General features: G+C 43.7%; 1 pseudogene; it reads left to right on the forward strand.

The window, feature by feature from the left end:
• LOC121845357 overlaps positions 1 to 17,348 on the forward strand; it is a 56,604-nt pseudogene extending 39,256 nt beyond the window's left edge.
• The last annotated feature ends 2,920 nt before the right edge of the window (positions 17,349 to 20,268 follow it).

A 20,268-nucleotide genomic window follows, 5' to 3' on the forward strand; every position in this document is an offset into this window, starting at 1 on the left:
TCCTTCTCCATTTTAATGAGCATGATTCTGGAATGAGATGTTGGACAAGCAGGTGTCCCCATACTTTTGGCCATATGGTGAATCTGACTCTATGAATGTGTTTGTGGATAATCTAACTGTGTGTGTGTGTGTGTGTGTGTTTGTGATTGTGTGTGTGTGTGTGTTTGTGTGTGTGTTTGCGTTTGTGTGTGTGTGTTTGTGTGTGTGTGTGTGTGTGTTTGTTGTGTGTGTGTGTTTGTGTGTGTGTGTGTGTGTGTGTGTGTGTGTGTGTGTGTGTGTGTGTGTGTGTTTGCAGGATGGGCCTGGAGGCTCTGGTAGAGTCATATGGGTTCTGGCGTCCTTCTCTCAGAAGCCTGATGTTTGAAGACATCCCTGGAATGAAACAAGGTGACAAAGTTTCTGTTAGAAGTAGAAGTTTGTTATGTTATTGTTACAACAACTTTCTGAGTTCATGTTAATGTCTATAATGATTCTGGTGTCTCTAACCCCTGTCTGTCTATAATGTTACTGGTGTCTCTAACCCCTGTCTGTCTATAATTATACTGGTGTCTCTAACCCCCTGTCTGTGTATAATGATACTGGTGTCTCTAAACCCCTGTCTGTCTATAATGATACTGGTGTCTCTAAAGCCCTCTCTGTCTATAATGATACTGGTGTCTCTAAACCCCTCTCTGTCTATAATGATACTGGTGTCTCTAACCCCTGTCTGTCTATAATGATACTGGTGTCTCTAAACCCCTCTCTGTCTATAATGATACTGGTGTCTCTAACCCCTGTCTGTCTATAATGATACTGGTGTCTCTAACGACCACCCCTCATCACTGTCAAACGCTCCCTAAATCACTTCTGTGAGCAGGCCTTTCTAATCAACCTGGCCCGGGTATCCTGGAAGGACATTGACCTCATCCCGTCAGTTGAGGATGCCTGGTCATTCTTTAAAAGTAACTTCCTCACCATTTTAGATAAGCATGCTGTTCAAAAATGCAGAACTAAGAACAGATACAGTCCTTGGTTCACCCCAGACCTGACTGCCCTCGACCAGCACAAAAACATCCTGTGGCGGACTGCAATAGCATGAATAGTCCCCGTGATATGCAACTGTTCAGGGAAGTCCGGAACCAATACACGCAGTCAGTCAGGAAAGCTAAGGCCAGCTTCTTCAGGCAGAAGTTTGCATCCTGTAGCTCCAACTCCAAAAAGTTCTGGGACACTGTGAAGTCCATGGAGAACAAGAGCACCTCCTCCCAGCTGCCCACTGCACTGAGGCTAGGTAACACGGTCACCACCGATAAATCCATGATTATCGAAAACTTCAATAAGCATTTCTCAATGGCTGGCCATGCCTTCCGCCTGGCTACTCCAACCTCGGCCAACAGCTCCGCCCCCCCGGCAGCTCCTCGCCCAAGCCTCTCCAGGTTCTCCTTTACCCAAATCCAGATAGCAGATGTTCTGAAAGAGCTGCAAAATGTACAAATCAGCTGGGCTTGACAATATGGACCCCTATTTCTGAAACTATCCGCCGCCATTGTCGCAACCCCTATTACCAGCCTGTTCAACCTCTCTTTCATATCGTCTGAGATCCCCAAGGATTGAAAGCTGCCGCAGTCATCCCCCTCTTCAAAGTGGGAGACACCCTGGACCCAAACTGTTACAGACCTATATCCATCCTGCCCTGCCTATCTAAGGTCTTAGCCAAGTCAACAAACAGGTCACTGACCATCTCGAATCCCACCGTACCTTCTCCGCTGTGCAATCTGGTTTCCGAGCCGGTCACGGGTGCACCTCAGCCACACTCAAGGTACTAAACGATATCATAACCGCCATCGATAAAAGACAGTACTGTGCAGCCGTCTTCATTGACCTTGCCAAGGCTTTGACTCTGTCAATCACCATATTCTTATCGGCAGACTCAGTAGCCTCGGTTTTCGGATGACTGCCTTGCCTGGTTCATCAATTACTTTGCAGACAGAGTTCAGTGTGTCAAATCGGAGGGCATGCTGTCCGGTCCTCTGGCAGTCTCTATGGGGGTGCCACAGGGTTCAATTCTCGGGCCGACTCTTTTCTCTGTATATATCAATGATGTTGCTCTTGCTGCGGGCGATTCCCTGATCCACCTCTACGCAGACGACACCATTCTATATACTTTCGGCCCGTCATTGGACACTGTGCTATCTAACCTCCAAACAAGCTTCAATGCCATACAACACTCCTTCCGTGGCCTCCAACTGCTCTTAAACGCTAGTAAAACCAAATGCATGCTTTTCAACCGATCGCTGCCTGCACCCGCATGCCCGACTAGCATCACCACCCTGGATGGTTCCGACCTTGAATATGTGGACATCTATAAGTACCTAGGTGTCTGGCTAGACTGCAAACTCTCCTTCCAGACTCATATCAAACATCTCCAATCAAAAACCAAATCAAGAGTTGGCTTTCTATTCCGCAACAAAGCCTCCTTCACTCACGCCGCCAAGCTTACCCTAGTAAAACTGACTATCCTACCGATCCTCGACTTCGGCGATGTCATCTACAAAATGGCTTCCAACACTCTACTCAGCAAACTGGATGCAGTCTATCACAGTGCCACCCGTTTTGTCACTAAAGCACCTTATACCACCCACCACTGACTTGTATGCTCTAGTCGGCTGGCCCTCGTTACATATTCGTCGCCAGACCCACTGGCTCCAGGTCATCTACAAGTCCATGCTAGGTAAAGCTCTGCCTTATCTCAGTTCACTGGTCACGATGGCAACACCCATCCGTAGCACGCGCTCCAGCAGGTGTATCTCACTGATCATCCCTAAAGCCAACACCTGATTTGGCCGCCTTTCGTTCCAGTACTCTGCTGCCTGTGACTGGAACGAATTGAAAAAATCGCTGAAGTTGGAGACTTTTATCTCCCTCACCAACTTCAAACATCAGCTATCTGAGCAGCTAACCGATCGCTGCAGCTGTACATAGTCTATTGGTAAATAGCCCACCCATTTTCACCTACCTCATCCCCATACTGTTTTTATTTATTTACTTTTCTGCTCTTTTGCACACCAATATCTCTACCTGTACATGACCATCTGATCATTTATCACTCCAGTGTTAATCTGCAAAATTGTAATTATTCGCCTACCTCCTCATGCCTTTTGCACACATTGTATATAGACTCCCCCCTTTGTTTTCTACTGTGTTATTGACTTGTTAATTGTTTATTCCATGTGTAACTCTGTGTTGTCTGCTCACACTGCTATGCTTTATCTTTGCCAGGTCGCATTTGTAAATGAGAACTTGTTCTCAACTAGCCTACCTGGTTAAATAAAGGTGAAATAAAAAATAAAAATAAATAAACCCCCTGTCTGTCTATAATGATACTGGTGTCTCTAACCCCTGTCTGTCTATAATGATACTGGTGTCTCTAACCCCCTGTCTGTCTATAATGATACTGGTGTCTCTAACCCCCTGTCTGTCTATAATGACACTGGTGTCTCTAACCCCTGTCTGTCTATAATGATACTGGTGTCTCTAACCCCCTGTCTGTCTATAATGATACTGGTGTCTCTAACCCCCTGTCTATAATGATACTGGTGTCTCTAACCCCTGTCTGTCTATAATGATACTGGTGTCTCGAACCCCCTGTCTGTCTATAATGATACTGGTGTCTCTAACCCCTGTCTGTCTATAATGATACTGGTGTCTCTAACCCCTGCTATAATGATACTGGTGTCTCTAACCCCTGTCTGTCTATAATGATACTGGTGTCTCGAACCCCTGTCTGTCTATAATGATACTTGTGTCTCTAACCCCTGTCTGTCTATAATGATACTGGTGTCTCTAACCCCTGCTATAATGATACTGGTGTCTCTGATCCCTGTCTGTCTATAATGATACTGGTGTCTCTAAACCCCTCTCTGTCTATAATGATACTGGTGTCTCTAAACCCCTGTCTGTCTATAATGATACTGGTGTCTCTAACCCCCTGTCTATAATGATACTGGTGTCTCTAACCCCTGTCTGTCTATAATGATACTGGTGTCTCTAACCCCTTGTCTGTCCAATATGATACTGGTGTCTCTAACCTCTGTCTGTCTATAATGATACTGGTGTCTCTAAACCCATGTCTGTCTATAATGATACTGGTGTCTCTAACCCCCTGTCTGTATATAATGATACGGGTGTCTCTAACCCCCTCTCTGTCTATAATGATACTGGTGTCTCTAACCCCTGTCTGTCTATAATGATACTGGTGTCTCTAACCCCCTGTCTGTCTATAATGATACTGGTGTCTCTAACCCCCTGTCTGCCTATAATGATACTGGTGTCTCTAACCCATGTCTGTCTATAATGATACTGGTGTCTCTAACCCCTGTCTGTCTATAATGATACTCGTGTCTCTAACCTCTGTCTGTCTATAATGATACTGGTGTCTCTAACCCCCTGTCTATAATGATACTTGTGTCTCTAACCCCTGTCTGTCTATAATGATACTGGTGTCTCTAAACCCCTGTCTATAATGATACTGGTGTCTCTAACCCCTGTCTGTCTATAATGATACTGGTGTCTCTAACCCCCTGTCTATAATGATACTGGTGTCTCTAACCCCCTGTCTGTATATAATGATACTGGTGTCTCTAACCCCCTGTCTGTCTATAATGATACTGGTGTCTCTAACCCCCTGTCTGTCTATAATGATACTGGTGTCTGTAACCCGCTGTCTGTCTATAATGATACTGGTGTCACTAACCCCTGTCTATAATGATACTGGTGTCTTTAAACCCCTGTCTGGCTATAATGATACTGGTGTCTCTAACCCCCTGTCTGTCTATAATGATACTGGTGTCTCTAACCCCTGTCTGTCTATAATGATACTGGTGTCTCTAACCCCTGTCTGTCTATAATGATACTGGTGTCTCTAAACCCCCTGTCTATAATGATACTGGTGTCTCTAACCCCTGTCTGTCTATAATGATACTGGTGTCTCTAACCCCCTGTCTATAATGATACTGGTGTCTCTAACCCCTGTCTGTCTATAATGATACTGGTGTCTCTAACCCCCTGTCTGTCTATAATGATACTGGTGTCTGTAACCCCCTGTCTATCTATAATGATACTGGTGTCACTAACCCCTGTCTATAATGATACTGGTGTCTTTAAACCCCTGTCTGGCTATAATGATACTGGTGTCTCTAACCCCCTGTCTGTCTATAATGATACTGGTGTCTGTAACCCCCTGTCTGTCTATAATGATACTGGTGTCTGTAACCCCCTGTCTGTCTATAATGATACTGGTGTCACTAACCCCTGTCTATAATGATACTGGTGTCTTTAAACCCCTGTCTGTCTATAATGATACTGGTGTCTCTAACCCCTGTCTGTCTATAATGATACTGGTGTCTCTAACACCTGTCTGTCTATAATTATACTGGTGTCTCTAACCCCCTGTCTGTCTATAATGATACTGGTATCTCTAACCCCTGTCTGTCTATAATGATACTGGTGTCTCTAACCCCTGTCTGTCTATAATGATACTGGTGTCTCTAACCCCTGTCTGTCTATAATGATACTGGTGTCTCTAACCCCTGTCTGTCTATAATGATACTGGTGTCTGTAACTCCCTGTCTATCTATAATGATACTGGTGTCACTAACCCCTGTCTATAATGATACTGGTGTCTTTAAACCCCTTTCTGGCTATAATGATACTGGTGTCTCTAACCCCTGTCTGTCTATAATGATACTGGTGTCTCTAACCCTGTCTGTCTATAATGATACTGGTGTCTCTAACACCTGTCTGTCTATAATTATACTGTTGTCTCTAACCCCCTGTCTGTCTATAATGATACTGGTGTCTCTAACCCCTGTCTGTCTATAATGATACTGGTGTCTCTAACCCCTGTCTGTCTATAATGATACTGGTGTCTCTAACACCTGTCTGTCTATAATTATACTGGTGTCTCTAACCCCCTGTCTGTCTATAATGATACTGGTGTCTCTAACCCCTGTCTGTCTATAATGATACTGGTGTCTCTAACACCTGTCTGTCTATAATTATACTGGTGTCTCTAACCCCCTGTCTGTCTATAATGATACTGGTGTCTCTAACCCCTGTCTGTCTATAATGATACTGGTGTCTCTAACCCCTGTCTGTCTATAATGATACTGGTGTCTCTAACACCTGTCTGTCTATAATTATACTGGTGTCTCTAACCCCTGTCTGTCTATAATGATACTGATGTCTCTAACCCCTGTCTGTCTATAATGATACTGGTGTCTCTAACCCCTGTCTGTCTATAATGATACTGGTGTCTCTAAACCCCTGTCTGTCTATAATGATACTGGTGTCTCTAAACCCCTCTCTGTCTATAATGATACTGGTGTCTCTAAACCCCTGTCTGTCTATGATGATACTGGTGTCTCTAACCCCTGTCTGTCTATAATGATACTGGTGTCTCTAAACCCCCTCTGTCTATAATGATACTGGTGTCTCTAACCCCTGTCTGTCTATAATGATACTGGTGTCTCTAACCCCCCTGTCTATAATGATACTGGTGTCTGTAAACCCCTGTCTGTCTATAATGATACTGGTGTCTCTAACCCCTTTCTGTCTATAATGATACTGGTGTCTCTAACCCCTGTCTGTCTATAATGATACTGGTGTCTCTAACCCCTGTCTGTCTATAATGATACTGGTGTCTCTAACCCCTGTCTGTCTATAATGATACTGGTGTCTGTAACCCCTGTCTGTCTATAATGATACTGGTGTCTCTACCCCTGTCTGTCTATAATGATACTGGTGTCTCTAACCCCTGTCTGTCTATAATGACACTGGTGTCTCTAACACCTGTCTGTCTATAATTATACTGGTGTCTCTAACCCCCTGTCTGTCTATAATGATACTGGTGTCTCTAACCCCTGTCTGTCTATAATGATACTGGTGTCTCTAAACCCCTCTCTGTCTATAATGATACTGGTGTCTCTAACCCCCTGTCTGTCTATAATGATACTGGTGTCTCTAACCCCTGTCTGTCTATAATGATACTGGTGTCTCTAACCCCTGTCTGTCTATAATGATACTGGTGTCTCTAACCCCTGTCTGTCTATAATGATACTGGTGTCTCTAACCCCTGCTATAATGATACTGGTGTCTCTGATCCCTGTCTGTCTATAATGATACTGGTGTCTCTAAACCCCTCTCTGTCTATAATGATACTGGTGTCTCTAAACCCCTGTCTGTCTATAATGATACTGGTGTCTCTAACCCCTGTCTATAATGATACTGGTGTCTCTAACCCCTGTCTGTCTATAATGATACTGGTGTCTCTAACCCCTGTCTGTCTATAATGATACTGGTGTCTCTAACACCTGTCTGTCTATAATGATACTGGTGTCTCTAACCCCCTGTCTGTCTATAATGATACTGGTGTCTCTAACCCCCTGTCTGTCTATAATGATACTGGTGTCTCTAACCCCCGTCTGTCTATAATGATACTGGTGTCTCGAACCCCCTGTCTGTCTATAATGATACTGGTGTCTCTAACCCCTGTCTGTCTATAATGATACTGGTGTCTCTAACCCCTGCTATAATGATACTGGTGTCTCTGATCCCTCTCTGTCTATAATGATACTGGTGTCTCTAAACCCCTCTCTGTCTATAATGATACTGCTGTCTCTAAACCCCTGTCTGTCTATAATGATACTGGTGTCTCTAACCCCTGTCTATAATGATACTGGTGTCTCTAACCCCTGTCTGTCAAAATGATACTGGTGTCTCTAACCCCTGTCTGTCTATAATGATACTGGTGTCTCTAACCCTTGTCTGTCTATAATGATACTGGTGTCTCTAACCCCTGTCTGTCAATATGATACTGGTGTCTCTAACCCCTGTCTGTCTATAATGATACTGGTGTCTCTAAACCCATGTCTGTCCATAATGATACTGGTGTCTCTAACCCCTGTCTGTCTATAATGATACGGGTGTCTCTATCCCCCTCTCTGTCTATAATGATACTGGTTTCTCTAACCCCTGTCTGTCTATAATGATACTGGTGTCTCTAACCCCTGTCTGTCTATAATGATACTGGTGTCTCTAACCCCTGTCTGTCTATAATGATACTGGTGTCTCTAACCCCTGTCTGTCTATAATGATACTGGTGTCTCTAACCCCCTGTCTGTCTATAATGATACTGGTGTCTCTAACCTCTGTCTGTCTATAATGATAATGGTGTCTCTAACCCCTGTCTATAATGATACTGGTGTCTCTAACCCCCTGTCTGTATATAATGATACTGGTGTCTCTAACCCCCTGTCTGTCTATAATGATACTGGTGTCTCTAACCCCCTGTCTGTCTATAATGATACTGGTGTCTGTAACCCCCTGTCTGTCTTTTATGATACTGGTGTCACTAACCCCTGTCTATAATGATACTGGTGCCTTTAAACCCCTGTCTGTCTATAATGATACTGGTGTCTCTAACCCCCTGTCTGTCTATAATGATACTGGTGTCTCTAACCCCTGTCTGTCTATAATGATACTGGTGTCTCGAACCCCCTGTCTGTCTATAATGATACTGGTGTCTCTAACCCCTGTCTGTCTATAATGATACTGGTGTCTCTAACCCCTGCTATAATGATACTGGTGTCTCTGATCCCTGTCTGTCTATAATGATACTGGTGTCTCTAAACCCCTCTCTGTCTATAATGATACTGGTGTCTCTAAACCCCTGTCTGTCTATAATGATACTGGTGTCTCTAACCCCCTGTCTATAATGATACTGGTGTCTCTAACCCCTGTCTGTCTATAATGATACTGGTGTCTCTAACCCCTGTCTGTCTATAATGATACTGGTGTCTCTAACCCCTTGTCTGTCTATAATGATACTGGTGTCTCTAACCCCCTGTCTGTCCAATATGATACTGGTGTCTCTAACCCCTGTCTGTCTATAATGATACTGGTGTCTCTAAACCCATGTCTGTCCATAATGATACTGGTGTCTCTAACCCCCTGTCTGTCTATAATGATACGGGTGTCTCTAACCCCCTCTCTGTCTATAATGATACTGGTGTCTCTAACCCCTGTCTGTCTATAATGATACTGGTGTCTCTAACCCCCTGTCTGTCTATAATGATACTGGTGTCTCTAACCTCTGTCTGTCTATAATGATACTGGTGGCTCTAACCCCTGTCTGTCTATAATGATACTGGTGTCTCTAACCCCTGTCTGTCTATAATGATACTGGTGTCTCTAACCCCTGTCTATAATGATACTGGTGTCTCTAACCCCTGTCTGTCTATAATGATACTGGTGTCTCTAACCCCTGTCTGTCTATAATGATACTGGTGTCTCTAACCCCTGTCTGTCTATAATGATACTGGTGTCTGTAACCCCCTTTCTGTCTTTTATGATACTGGTGTCACTAACCCCTGTCTATAATGATACTGGTGTCTTTAAACCCCTGTCTGGCTATAATGATACTGGTGTCTCTAACCCCTGTCTGTCTATAATGATACTGGTGTCTCTAACCCCTGTCTGTCTATAATGATACTGGTGTCTCTAACACCTGTCTGTCTATAATGATACTGGTGTCTCTAACCCCTGTCTGTCTATAATGATACTGGTGTCTCTAACCCCTGTCTGTCTATAATGATACTGGTGTCTCTAACCCCTGTCTGTCTATAATGATACTGGTGTCTCTAACACCTGTCTGTCTATAATTATACTGGTGTCTCTAACCCCTGTCTGTCTATAATGATACTGGTGTCTCTAACCCCTGTCTGTCTATAATGATACTGGTGTCTCTAACACCTGTCTGTCTATAATTATACTGGTGTCTCTAACCCCTGTCTGTCTATAATGATACTGGTGTCTCTAACCCCTGTCTGTCTATAATGATACTGGTGTCTCTAACCCCTGTCTGTCTATAATGATACTGGTGTCTCTAACACCTGTCTGTCTATAATTATACTGGTGTCTCTAACCCCTGTCTGTCTATAATGATACTGATGTCTCTAACCCTGTCTGTCTATAATGATACTGGTGTCTCTAACCCCTGTCTGTCTATAATGATACTGGTGTCTCTAAACCCCTGTCTGTCTATAATGATACTGGTGTCTCTAAACCCCTCTCTGTCTATAATGATACTGGTGTCTCTAAACCCCTTTCTGTCTATGATGATACTGGTGTCTCTAACCCCTGTCTGTCTATAATGATACTGGTGTCTCTAACCCCCTGTCTATAATGATACTGGTATCTCTAACCCCCTGTCTGTCTATAATGATACTGGTGTCTCTAACCCCTGTCTGTCTAAAATGATACTGGTGTCTCTAAACCCCTGTCTGTCTATAATGATACTGGTGTCTCTAACCCCTGTCTGTCTATAATGATACTGGTGTCTCTAACCCCTGCCTGTCTATAATGATACTGGTGTCTCGAACCCCCTGTCTGTCTATAATGATACTGGTGTCTCTAACCCCTGTCTGTCTATAATGATACTGGTGTCTCTAACCCCCTGTCTGTCTATAATGATACTGGTGTCTGTAACCCCCTGTCTGTCTATAATGATACTGGTGTCTCTAACCCCCTGTCTGTCTGTAATGATACTGGTGTCTCTAACCCCTGTCTGTCTATAATGATACTGGTGTCTCTAACACCTGTCTGTCTATAATTATACTGGTGTCTCTAACCCCCTGTCTGTCTATAATGATACTGGTGTCTCTAACCCCTGTCTGTCTATAATGATACTGGTGTCTCTAACCCCTGTCTGTCTATAATGATACTGGTGTCTCTAACACCTGTCTGTCTATAATTATACTGGTGTCTCTAACCCCCTGTCTGTCTATAATGATACTGGTGTCTCTAACCCCTGTCTGTCTATAATGATACTGGTGTCTCTAACCCCTGTCTGTCTATAATGATACTGGTGTCTCTAACACCTGTCTGTCTATAATGATACTGGTGTCTCTAAACCCCTGTCTGTCTATAATGATACTGGTGTCTCTAACCCCTGTCTGTCTATAATGATACTGGTGTCTCGAACCCCCTGTCTGTCTATAATGATACTGGTGTCTCTAACCCCTGTCTGTCTATAATGATACTGGTGTCTCTAACCCCTGCTATAATGATACTGGTGTCTCTGATCCCTGTCTGTCTATAATGATACTGGTGTCTCTAAACCCATGTCTGTCTATAATGATACTGGTGTCTCTAACCCCTGTCTGTCTATAATGATACTGGTGTCTCTAACCCCTGTCTGTCTATAATGATACTGGTGTCTCTAACCCCTGTCTGTCTATAATGATACTGGTGTCTCTAACCCTGTCTGTCTATAATGATACTGGTGTCTCTAAACCCCTGTCTATAATGATACTGGTGTCTCTAACCCCTGTCTGTCTATAATGATACTGGTGTCTCTAACCCCTGTCTATAATGATACTGGTGTCTCTAACCCCTGTCTGTCTATAATGATACTGGTGTCTCTAACCCCCTGTCTATAATGATACTGGTGTCTCTAACCCCCTGTCTGTATATAATGATACTGGTGTCTGTAACCCCCTGTCTGTCTATAATGATACTGGTGTCACTAACCCCTGTCTATAATGATACTGGTGTCTTTAAACCCCTGTCTGGCTATAATGATACTGGTGTCTCTAACCCCCTGTCTGCCTATAATGATACTGGTGTCTCTAACCCCTGTCTGTCTATAATGATACTGGTGTCTCTAACACCTGTCTGTCTATAATTATACTGGTGTCTTTAACCCCGTGTCTGTCTATAATGATACTGGTGTCTCTAACCCCTGTCTGTCTATAATGATACTGGTGTCTCTAACCCCTGTCTGTCTATAATGATACTGGTGTCTCTAACACCTGTCTGTCTATAATTATTCTGGTGTCTCTAACCCCTGTCTGTCTATAATGATACTGGTGTCTCTAACCCCTGTCTGTCTATAATGATACTGGTGTCTCTAACACCTGTCTGTCTATAATTATACTGGTTTCTCTAACCCCTGTCTGTCTATAATGATACTGGTGTCTCTAACCCCTGTCTGTCTATAATGATACTGGTGTCTCTAACCCCTGTCTGTCTATAATGATACTGGTGTCTCTAACACCTGTCTGTCTATAATTATACTGGTGTCTCTAACCCCCTGTCTGTCTATAATGATACTGATGTCTCTAACCCCTGTCTGTCTATAATGATACTGGTGTCTCTAACCCCTGTCTGTCTATAATGATACTGGTGTCTCTAAACCCCTGTCTGTCTATAATGATACTGGTGTCTCTAAACCCCTGTCTGTCTATAATGATACTGGTGTCTCTAAACCCCTGTCTGTCTATAATGATACTGGTGTCTCTAAACCCCTGTCTGTCTATAATGATACTGGTGTCTCTAAACCCCTCTCTGTCTATAATGATACTGGTGTCTCTAACCCCTGTCTGTCTATAATGATACTGGTGTCTCTAACCCCTGTCTATAATGATACTGGTGTCTCTAACCCCTGTCTGTCTATAATGATACTGGTGTCTCTAACCCCTGTCTGTCTATAATGATACTGGTGTCTCTAAACCCCTGTCTGTCTATAATGATACTGGTGTCTCTAACCCCTGTCTGTCTATAATGATACTGGTGTCTCTAACCCCTGTCTGTCTATAATGATACTGGTGTCTCTAACCCCTGTCTGTCTATAATGATACTGGTGTCTCGAACCCCTGTCTGTCTATAATGATACTGGTGTCTCTAACCCCTGTCTGTCTATAATGATACTGGTGTCTCTAACCCCTGTCTGTCTATAATGATACTGGTGTCTCTAACCCCTGTCTGTCTATAATGATACTGGTGTCTCTAACCCCTGTCTGTCTATAATGATACTGGTGTCTCTAACCCCTGTCTGTCTATAATGATACTGGTGTCTCTAACCCCTGTCTGTCTATAATGATACTGGTGTCTCTAACCCCTGTCTGTCTATAATGATACTGGTGTCTCTAACACCTGTCTGTCTATAATGATACTGGTGTCTCTAAACCCCTGTCTGTCTATAATGATACTGGTGTCTCTAACCCCTGTCTGTCTATAATGATACTGGTGTCTCGAACCCCCTGTCTGTCTATAATGATACTGGTGTCTCTAACCCCTGTCTGTCTATAATGATACTGGTGTCTCTAACCCCTGCTATAATGATACTGGTGTCTCTGATCCCTGTCTGTCTATAATGATACTGGTGTCTCTAAACCCCTCTCTGTCTATAATGATACTGGTGTCTCTAAACCCCTGTCTGTCTATATTGATACTGGTGTCTCTAACCCCCTGTCTATAATGATACTGGTGTCTCTAACCCCTGTCTGTCTATAATGATACTGGTGTCTCTAACCCCTGTCTGTCTATAATGATACTGGTGTCTCTAACCCCTTGTCTGTCTATAATGATACTGGTGTCTCTAACCCCTGTCTGTCTAATATGATACTGGTGTCTCTAACCCCTGTCTGTCTATAATGATACTGGTGTCTCTAAACCCATGTCTGTCTATAATGATACGGGTGTCTCTAACCCCCTCTCTGTCTATAATGATACTGGTGTCTCTAACCCCTGTCTGTCTATAATGATACTGGTGTCTCTAACCCCTGTCTGTCTATAATGATACTGGTGTCTCTAACACATGTCTGTCTATAATTATACTGGTGTCTCTAACCCCCTGTCTGTCTATAATGATACTGATGTCTCTAACCCCTGTCTGTCTATAATGATACTGGTGTCTCTAACCCCTGTCTGTCTATAATGATACTGGTGTCTCTAAACCCCTGTCTGTCTATAATGATACTGGTGTCTCTAAACCCCTCTCTGTCTATAATGATACTGGTGTCTCTAAACCCCTGTCTGTCTATGATGATACTGGTGTCTCTAACCCCCTGTCTATAATGATACTGGTGTCTCTAAACCCCTCTCTGTCTATAATAATACTTGTGTCTCTAACCCCTGTCTGTCTATAATGATACTGGTGTCTCTAACCCCCTGTCTATAATGATACTGGTGTCTGTAACCCCCTGTCTGTCTATAATGATACTGGTGTCTCTAACCCCTGTCTGTCTAAAATGATACTGGTGTCTCTAAACCCCTGTCTGTCTATAATGATACTGGTGTCTCTAACCCCTGTCTGTCTATAATGATACTGGTGTCTCTAACCCCTGTCTGTCTATAATGATACTGGTGTCTCTAACCCCTGCCTGTCTATAATGATACTGGTGTCTCGAACCCCCTGTCTGTCTATAATGATACTGGTGTCTCTAACCCCCTATCTGTCTATAATGATACTGGTGTCTCTAACCCCCTGTCTGTCTATAATGATACTGGTGTCTGTAACCCCCTGTCTGTCTATAATGATACTGGTGTCTCTAACCCCTGTCTGTCTATAATGATACTGGTGTCTCTAACCCCTGTCTGTCTATAATGATACTGGTGTCTCTAACCCTGTCTGTCTATAATTATACTGGTGTCTCTAACCCCTGTCTGTCTATAATGATACTGGTGTCTCAAACCCCTGTCTGTCTATAATGATACTGGTGTCTCTAACCCCTGTCTGTCTATAATGATACTGGTGTCTCTAACCCCTGCTATAATGATACTGGTGTCTCTGATCCCTGTCTGTCTATAATGATACTGGTGTCTCTAAACCCCTCTCTGTCTATAATGATACTGGTGTCTCTAAACCCCTGTCTGTCTATATTGATACTGGTGTCTCTAACCCCCTGTCTATAATGATACTGGTGTCTCTAACCCCTGTCTGTCTATAATGATACTGGTGTCTCTAACCCCCTGTCTGTCTATAATGATACTGGTGTCTCTAACCCCTTGTCTGTCTATAATGATACTGGTGTCTCTAACCCCCTGTCTGTCCAATATGATACTGGTGTCTCTAACCCCTGTCTGTCTATAATGATACTGGTGTCTCTAAACCCCTGTCTGTCTATAATGATACTGGTGTCTCTAACCCCTGTCTGTCTATAATGATACTGGTGTCTCTAACCCCTGTCTGTCTATAATGATACTGGTGTCTCTAACCTCTGTCTGTCTATAATGATACGGGTGTCTCTAATCCCTGTCTGTCTATATAATGATACTCGTGTCTCTAACCCCTGTCTGTCTATAATGATACTGGTGTCTCTAAACCCTCTGTCTATAATGATACTGGTGTCTCTAACCCCTGTCTGTCTATAATGATACTGGTGTCTCTAACCCCCTGTCTATAATGATACTGGTGTCTCTAAACCCCTCTCTGTCTATAATAATACTTGTGTCTCTAACCCCTGTCTGTCTATAATGATACTGGTGTCTGTAACCCCTGTCTGTCTATAATGATACTGGTGTCTGTAACCCCTGTCTGTCTATAATGATACTGGTGTCTCTAACCCCTGTCTGTCTATAATGATACTGGTGTCTCTAACCCCTGTCTGTCTATAATGATACTGGTGTCTCTAACCCCTGTCTGTCTATAATGATACTGGTGTCTCTAACCCCTGTCTGTCTATAATGATACTGGTGTCTCTAACACCTGTATGTCTATAATTATACTGGTGTCTCTAACCCCTGTCTGTCTATAATGATACTGATGTCTCTAACCCCTGTCTGTCTATAATGATACTGGTGTCTCTAACCCCTGTCTGTCTATAATGATACTGGTGTCTCTTACCCCCTGTCTATAATGATACTGGTGTCTCTAACCCCCTGTCTGTATATAATGATACTGGTGTCTCTAACCCCCTGTCTGTCTTTTATGATACTGGTGTCTCTAAACCCCTGTCTGTCTATAATGATACTGGTGTCTCTAAACCCCTCTCTGTCTATAATGATACTGGTGTCTCTAAACCCCTGTCTGTCTATGATGATACTGGTGTCTCTAACCCCCTGTCTGTCTATAATGATACTGGTGTCTCTAAACCCCTCTCTGTCTATAATGATACTGGTGTCTCTAACCCCTGTCTGTCTATAATGATACTGGTGTCTCTAACCCCTGTCTGTCTATAATGATACTGGTGTCTCTAACCCCTGTCTGTCTATAATTATACTGGTGTCTCTAACACCTGTCTGTCTATAATGATACTGGTGTCTCTAACCCCCTGTCTGTCTATAATGATACTGGTGTCTCTAACACCTGTCTGTCTATAAAGATACTGGTGTCTCTAACCCCTGTCTGTCTATAATGATACTGGTGTCTCTAACCCCCTGTCTGTCTATAATGATACTGGTGTCTCTAACCCCTGTCTGTCTATAATGATACTGGTGTCTCTAACACCTGTCTGTCTATAATGATACTGGTGTCTCTAACCCCCTGTCTGTCTATAATGATACTGGTGTCTCTAACACCTGTCTGTCTATAATGATACTGGTGTCTCTAACCCCTGCTATAATGATACTGGTGTCTCTAACCCCCTGTCTATAATGATACTGGTGTCTCTAACCCCTGTCTGTCTATAATGATACTGGTGTCTCTAACACCTGTCTGTCTATAAAGATACTGGTGTCTCTAACCCCTGTCTGTCTCCCTGCAGGAGTCCCGGGGTCGCATGGAGTCCCATCTCACCTGCTCTCCTCTTCTCCTTGCTCCTCCCCATTCAAGGTGTGCCCTCATTCTCCCCTGGACTACACCTGCAGCCGACCAACACACACACACACACACCCCCTCCATCACTACGTCAACCCCGCTTCCCCCTTCCCCCTTCCTGTGGTGCGAAGACCGTCAGCTTATGACCGTGAAGTATTCTGCTCCATGTCCTCACCCCCCTCTCAGATTGGCTACCTGCATCCTCCACCCCGCCAGGGCTACGGTAGTATCTGCCTCCATTCCCCCCACTACGGTCTCTATGGTTACGCCAACCCCCCCACTAACATCGCAGCCAACCCAGACAAGATGGCGGTTTCTTGTGCTGCTGTGGCCAATCAGAACCCTTTCCTTGGCTCCTCCCCCAGTGGAACCCTGACGGACAGTCTGTGCACGCTCAATGGAGACCAGCAGGCCAACTTCCTTTTTGACTCTCGGACGCTGGGATTGTCTGTGAGCCCGTCAGGGAGGGGGGCTTCACAGGTCACCGCCCACTTGACCTGAGGCACGCTTCTAAACCCTGACCCCCAAGGTTGCTATGGCAACAGGCTGCTGCTCCATGGAGAGGGTGTGGTGTGGAATCACCAGCCAATGAGGATTGATTAGACATCTCACAGACCAATGGGGGGACAGAGAGAGCTGGTTTGTGTTAAAGAGAGAGAAATAGAGAACTCCACTGACTAATGGGACAATTTTATTAGGTACATTTTGTTGTTATTGTTGTTGTTTTTTCTAAGCATCTTATTAAAGTAATAAATGGACTGGGACACTACGAGATACTGAAACATCTGGAGAGGTCTGTATGAACAATTCTGGAGACAGGAGTCTGTTATGCACAGAGACAGAGAGACAGAGAGACAGACTCTAGTTATAAACAGAGACAAAGAGACAGAGAGACAGACTCCAGTTATAAACAGAGACAGAGAGACAGAGAGACAGAGAGACAGACTCCAGTTATAAACAGAGACAGAGAGACAGACTCTAGTCATAAACAGACACAGAGAGACAGATAGACAGACTCCAGTTATAAACAGAGACAGAGAGACAGAGAGACAGACTCCAGTTATAAACAGAGACAGAGAGACAAAGAGACAGACTTCAGTTATAAACAGAGACAAAGAGACAGAGAGACAGACTCCAGTTATAAACAGAGACAGAGAGACAGAGAGACAGAGAGACAGACTCCAGTTATAAACAGAGACAGAGAGACAGACTCTAGTTATAAACAGACACAGAGAGACAGATAGACAGACTCCAGTTATAAACAGAGACAGAGAGACAGAGAGACAGACTCCAGTTATAAACAGAGACAGAGAGACAAAGAGACAGACTCCAGTTATAAACAGAGACAGAGAGACAGAGAGACAGACTCCAGTTATAAACAGAGACAGAGAGACAGACTCCAGTTATACACAGAGACAGAGAGACAGACTCCAGTTATACACAGAGACAGAGAGACAGACTCCAGTTATACACAGAGACAGAGAGACAGACTCCAGTTATACACAGAGACAGAGAGACAGACTCCAGTTATACACAGAGACAGAGAGACAGACTTCTAGTTATGAACAGAGACAGAGAGACAGAGAGACAGACTCCAGTTATAAACAGAGACAGAGAGACAGACTCCAGTTATAAACAGAGACAGAGAGACAGACTCCAGTTATACACAGAGACAGAGAGACAGAGAGACAGAGAGACAGACTCCAGTTATACACAGAGACAGAGAGACAGAGAGACAGAGAGACAGACTCTAGTTATAAACAGACACAGAGAGACAGATAGACAGACTCTAGTTATAAACAGAGACAGAGAGACAGACTCCAGTTATAAACAGAGACAGAGAGACAGACTCCAGTTATAAACAGAGACAGAGAGACAGACTCCAGTAATAAACAGAGACAGAGAGACAGAGAGACAGACTCCAGTTATAAACAGAGACAGAGAGACAGACTCCAGTTATAAACAGAGACAGAGAGACAGAGAGACAGACTCCAGTTATAAACAGAGACAGAGAGACAGACTCCAGTTATAAACAGAGACAGAGAGACAGAGAGACAGAGAGACAGACTCCAGTTATAAACAGAGACAGAGAGACAAAGAGACAGACTCCAGTTATAAACAGAGACAGAGAGACAGAGAGACAGACTCCAGTTATAAACAGAGACAGAGAGACAGACTCCAGTTATACACAGAGACAGAGAGACAGACTCCAGTTATACACAGAGACAGAGAGACAGACTCCAGTTATACACAGAGACAGAGAGACAGACTCAGTTATACACAGAGACAGAGAGACAGACTTCTAGTTATGAACAGAGACAGAGAGACAGAGAGACAGACTCCAGTTATAAACAGAGACAGAGAGACAGACTCCAGTTATAAACAGAGACAGAGAGACAGACTCCAGTTATACACAGAGACAGAGAGACAGAGAGACAGAGAGACAGACTCCAGTTATACACAGAGACAGAGAGACAGAGAGACAGACTCTAGTTATAAACAGACACAGAGAGACAGATAGACAGACTCTAGTTATAAACAGAGACAGAGAGACAGACTCCAGTTATAAACAGAGACAGAGAGACAGACTCCAGTTATAAACAGAGACAGAGAGACAGACTCCAGTAATAAACAGAGACAGAGAGACAGAGAGACAGACTCCAGTTATAAACAGAGACAGAGAGACAGACTCCAGTTATAAACAGAGACAGAGAGACAGACTCCAGTTATAAACAGAGACAGAGAGACAGACTCCAGTTATAAACAGAGACAGAGAGACAGAGAGACAGAGAGACAGACTCTAGTTATAAACAGACACAGAGAGACAGATAGACAGACTCTAGTTATAAACAGAGACAGAGAGACAGACTCCAGTTATAAACAGAGACAGAGAGACAGACTCCAGATATAAACAGAGACAGAGAGACAGACTCCAGTTATACACAGAGACAGAGAGACAGACTCTAGTTATAAACAGACACAGAGAGACAGAGAGACAGACTCCAGTTATAAACAGAGACAGAGAGACAGAGAGACAGAGAGACAGACTCTAGTTATAAACAGAGACAGAGAGACAGAGAGACAGACTCCAGTTATAAACAGAGACAGAGAGACAGAGAGACAGACTCCAGTTATAAACAGAGACAGAGAGACAGACTCCAGTTATAAACAGAGACAGAGAGACAGAGAGACAGAGAGACAGACTCCAGTTATAAACAGAGACAGAGAGACAGACTCCAGTTATAAACAGAGAAAGAGAGACAGACTCCAGTTATACACAGAGACAGAGAGACAGAGAGACAGAGAGACAGACTCCTGTTATAAACAGAGACAGAGAGACAGAGAGACAGACTCCAGTTATAAACAGAGACAGAGAGACAGCGAGACAGACTCCAGTTATAAACAGAGAAAGACAGACTCCAGTTATACACAGAGACAGAGAGACAGAGAGACAGACTCCTGTTATAAACAGAGACAGAGAGACAGAGAGACAGAGAGACAGACTCTAGTTATAAACAGAGACAGAGAGACAGAGAGACAGACTCCAGTTATAAACAGAGACAGAGAGACAGAATCCAGTTATACACAGAGACAGAGAGACAGAGAGACAGACTCTAGTTATAAACAGAGACAGACAGACAGACTCCAGTTATAAACAGACACAGAGAGACAGATAGACAGACTCTAGTTAT

Source organism: Oncorhynchus tshawytscha, unplaced genomic scaffold (assembly GCF_018296145.1).
Source record: "Oncorhynchus tshawytscha isolate Ot180627B unplaced genomic scaffold, Otsh_v2.0 Un_contig_4774_pilon_pilon, whole genome shotgun sequence".
Taxonomy (NCBI): domain Eukaryota; kingdom Metazoa; phylum Chordata; class Actinopteri; order Salmoniformes; family Salmonidae; genus Oncorhynchus; species Oncorhynchus tshawytscha.